The sequence below is a fragment of the Limulus polyphemus genome, unplaced genomic scaffold (genome assembly GCF_000517525.1).
Source record: "Limulus polyphemus unplaced genomic scaffold, Limulus_polyphemus-2.1.2 Scaffold505, whole genome shotgun sequence".
In the NCBI taxonomy this organism is placed as follows: domain Eukaryota; kingdom Metazoa; phylum Arthropoda; class Merostomata; order Xiphosura; family Limulidae; genus Limulus; species Limulus polyphemus.
The window spans coordinates 512,199-517,142 of NW_013666115.1; the positions used below are offsets into that span (position 1 = coordinate 512,199).

Consider the following 4,944-nt stretch of genomic DNA (forward strand, 5'->3'; position numbering starts at 1 on the left):
CAACAAAGTATCTTCATTTTACGGGACGTATCTTCTTCCGTACTGTTCTCCGTCTCGTTGGCCTCTGCTTCACGTGGGGTTCATCTGCTCCATCAGGAAATATCCTATTATCGATAACAGTCACATCAGTGGTAGTAACTTCATTAATGGCTTCACTGTTTCCCTTCTCAAAACTGGGTAGAGTTTCTTCTTCGACAGTGGCTTTTTCAGGTGACACGTCTTCAGCAGCGTCATTTGTTCCGTTGTTCACTTCATCCCAATTAAAATGTCCTGGACCGTGATAACGCCAAAGCCTGTTGGCATGCACCACCTTTGGCTCACCTCGCCGACCACATTTTATCCGGAAAGTCACGTCTGAGAGACGATCCACTATGTCATATGGGCCTTCCCATGGAGAAGACAACTTAGGAGACTTCCCTTTGGTCTTCCTGGGATTATACAATCACACCTTGTCTCCTGGTACAAAGCTGACTTCAGTAGATCCCTTACCATAAGATAACTTCATCGAATCAGCAGACGTTTTCAAGTTTGAACGCACTTGATGGTGAATATCATCCATCCTTTCCGATAACATTTCCACAAACTCTGACACATTCTCAGGCAACTCTTCATAAGGTGGGCGTCCCTTATGCTTGGGTCCCCTTTCAGCACAACATGTTCTGCACCATTCTTCCACATCTTGCCTCTTACCTATCCAGTAAATTCTTTGTCGTAGGTGACTCAATGTCTTCTTAATTCCGAGATGTCCTCCTGTTAAAGTATCATGGGATTGACGCAGCACAACTTCCGTAACTTTCTCGGTATAACCGTTTGCCAGGTCGTCACTTTCCCATCTGCAGTTTCCCATCTCCGGAGAAGAATACCATCTTCCAGCTTCAACTGGTCCCATTGTGCCCAATAGTTCTTTGTCACAGGGCTTAGACTAGACACCTTCTCCCAAGCAGGGTGCAAAACACTTGCTTTTAGAAAATCAATTATTGGCATCAAATCTTGGTTTTTCTCCTATTCTGCTTTGATATCTATATTTGGTTCCACTTCACCGTCATCAACTCCTTCAGTCACTATGACTTCAGCTTGTCCGTAAACCTGAAATAATGATGTATCGTTAAAGCTGCAAAACACCTGTGGGTTTATTGTTTTTGTGATGATATTCAATGAATACTGTTGAGTTACGTGTTTAAATTATTAAGTATACATATTTGATGTAATCTACAGATTTCAGTTTATTGGCGTTCATATTTAAAGTACATATAAACTATAAAGTAACAGAAATATATTCCATCTGTAAAAGTTACTCTTTGTCTACAGAAACATTAAAACCAAATTAAATATAGTTCATTACATCCATTCTATTAGTCTATATTTGTACTTTTTTAAACAAAAGTTTATCCCTTTTTCAGTAGAGGAATCAAAAATATACATACCAGACGATGCCTCATCGGAGTTTATTCAAGATTACGATAACCTTCTGTTTTGTTTTATTTTTCATTCCAAGTACACATAAGTAGAATCAAAAGCATCATTTGTTTTTTGTTTTGTTTTTACTATAATTAAATACTCATCGGGTAGCTTTAGGGTTTTATCGACAATCACATCCAAATTCATTGTTTCTTGTTGTTGTTGTTGTTAATTTATAATATCAACGTTTCTCTATCACTATACGTTTTCCAAATTCTCCTACCCCATGTGCCTCATTTTACACCTTGCTATATTCAAGCTTACCTTTCTCGTTCTGGCTCTTCCATTAAGACTGTCAAAGACCTTTATGTAAGAGACGTATTCGAAACGGAATCAGTTTTTTCCGAAATTCTAATATCATCAGGAAATTGCATAATACCTTTATTCATAAAGGTACAAAAACCATTAAATACTGAAGAGTAAAGATTCTGAAAAATACCATGTGTACTCTTTCAACTGGAAAAAAATGCAAATCGCCACCTTTTTTTGTTCTCCACCACTAAGATTATTTTCTATCCATTTTTGAACTATCCTACCGGTCCCAAAACATTCAATTTATTAATTTGTTAAAAGCTATCTAAAGATCAAGCATCAGCAATAGCTTTGCTACTAACAACAGAGCACTGTTTTGGCGGCTTAAATGACGATCCTATACAAAAAGGGAAGAAGAGGAAGACCTTTCAAGAAACTAAAAGACTTTTGTAAGATAAGACTAATCGTTTCACATACAATGTTTAAAAAAGTAGAAAATCAAATACCAGTTTTCAAAGGGTTTTCTAAAGTAATTCTAACAATGTATTCCAACACCTTGACGACAAAAAGCCTTTAACTAACAGACTTTTACTACCCCGGATTCTTCCTCGACCTGGATCAAAAGTTGAGGTTCCCATTTGAGATCTTACAAAAATTAAAAAAATCCACAATATCAAGAGACCTTCGAAAAATAGCATTTTAAGGCTCCGCTACCTTGTTCCTAAGCTTCTTGAAGGTTTCAAGAGATAAATATTCTCACGCCAGTTAGTTTTAACCTTTAAAAGTTTACCAGGCTTTTATTAAGTTTGGTTGTTGTTTAGTTCAAAGCTACACAATGGGCTACTTGTGCTCTGCCTACCATGGGTACTGAAACCCGATTTTTAACGATATAAGCCAGCGGACTTGCCTCTGAATCATTGGGGAGGAAGCTTTTATAAAATAACATGCCATTCAATACAGATAAATATTAAAGAATTGGTCATCTTAGAAATTAATTATTTTTTCTCATCAGAAAAAAATCACGAATAGAAACAATTTATTCTAGAAATGCATAAAATAGTTTATAGGACTTAAATAAATATTTCCAAAACAGTTGGATGAAATCTATTTAATTAAACCTTTTCGTATTTTGACTCAAGCATTACTTCTAAAATATCGGCCTAGAGATGGCGCTGCGTAGAAGTTTCGGTATGCGCTAAGTTGAATTTCGCTCATCGTTTATATTTGTAATTCATTTGATGTTAAACATTTGTGGTATATGTTGAGATTTTAGTTTCTAGTTTTATAATAAAAGCATATAAAACAATGTCAGTGGCTTAATGTTCTGAGCATTAAAGGAAATAGCTTTAAATTTAAGATATTTGTTTCTGGTTTTTTCTATACCTCTATTTCTAAACACTAAATAAATTAAATAACTTTCAACTTCAAAGTTCAAGTAAATTAATTTAATGTAACACTAATACTCAGTAATACTAGTAATATTAACGTTGGTAACTTCGCGTTAAACTAAGAGTAAAGAGTAGGTACAGTAGCCTGTCATGTTTGTTTTAAAATTTAACTTTAATTTGTCTATGTTTACGTTATATAGGTTAACCCTATTATTATTATAAATATAATATTAAATTAATACTTTTATGATTAGGCCTATGTCATTATTATCCTCCGACAAAATAAATTGCGCAAATGTTTGCAATTATTATAGTTTACTTATTGTTTAGTGTGTTATAGTTGTTGTCGTGAACAAGTTGAAACTTGAAGCAATGGTATACTAATAGATTTTTTTGTTTTCATTTTTATAATGATGCAAAACGTTTTTGACTTGAACTAGTTAGAGCTGAGCAGGAGGCTAAACCTAAAGTCTTAACCTGAGGATATGGTTATGAATGTTTACATAACATATTTACCACAAGTTACAACTTATAAGAACCCACTTGGTACTTAAACTTAAAGGCTGCCCCCTGCATTACTGATTCTCGTTTTTAACTCTTGTAAAGTGCTGGCCTCTACTACTGCTGACAGCAACTTGTTCCATAAAACAGGTACACTGATACAAAAAACTGTCTTTTACAAAATTTAAGTTATGACCTCTCTCTTTCTCTATTTAGTATATAGAGCTAAGAAACCATAGGTTTTTGTCTTATTGAACTACTGGATAATCTTGTAAACTTCAATAAGATCACCTCTTGCCCCTTTTTTTATCAAGAGAATATAATGAGTTAGAGATCTTAATTTATCACAATAAGATAATACTTCCATCCTTAGAATCATTGTAGTACCCCTTCAATGAATCCTTTCTAATACTTCAGTGCCCTTTTATAGAAAAGGAGACCTAAATTGTACACATTATTTCAAGTGAGGACTGACCAATGATTTGTATGAAAATTTAATTAGATATATCGATTATTATACTCAGTATGGCTACAGATGCATCCTAAAATTCTTTTAGCAATGCTACCAGCAACAGATCACTGTCTAGGTTGCTTAAATGCCTTACCCATCACAACCAAGATCCTTTTCTTCAGTCACACTTTTGAGTGGGTTCTTATCTATATGCAATGTGAGTTACAAATTATAATAATCAAAATGGATTATCTTGCACTCATCACAGTTGAAGGTCATTTGCTAAATACTGGTCCAACCAACCAGTTGATCTAAATTATTCTGTAGTACGTCAACATCCTAATAGCAATGCAGCCAGAAATACCTAAGAAAATTAATGTATTCAACAAACTTTAGTAATTTATTAATTATACCCTTATGTTATGGTAATAGACTTATTTAAGCTTTGAAAGCCTTGTGTGAGAAGAATATTATCTTAATGTTATAGAAAAGTATTTATCTGTGATTGTTCTTAAGCTAAATGCTTAGCTGTAATGGAAAGACCAGATAAGAGTCTTGAATTCAACAAGTGACAACTAATTATTATCTATGAATTTTTTTAATGTACCTTTTAGATTAATTTCATTTTGGTTATTTTACAAAATGACAAAACAGGAAATAAACATACAATATTGTCTTGTATATTAATTTAATAATTTATTAAATCAACAGTTAAATAATGTGTTTAATTTGTTTACTATGTACCCAGTAGACATTTTCACACCAGACGTCACTGTAATATGTAGGTGTAATGTATATATTTTAATTTTATTACAGTTTGGAAGTTATAAACGTGATACAGCTTTGTCAAACCTGTTGTGATATATATATATATATATATATATATATATATAT

The 4,944-nt window shown here is 33.3% G+C and overlaps 1 long non-coding RNA gene across 3 annotated transcripts in view; it reads left to right on the top strand.

The window, feature by feature from the left end:
- Nucleotides 1-2,886: 2,886 nt before the first annotated feature.
- Nucleotides 2,887-4,944, top strand: part of LOC111085606 — a 26,653-nt gene continuing 24,595 nt past the window's right edge. The window contains exon 1 of one of the 3 annotated variants that reach the window (XR_002610411.1): nucleotides 2,887-2,964. This is a non-coding gene — a long non-coding RNA (uncharacterized LOC111085606). The other 2 variants (XR_002610410.1, XR_002610412.1) reach the window with 2 other exon arrangements.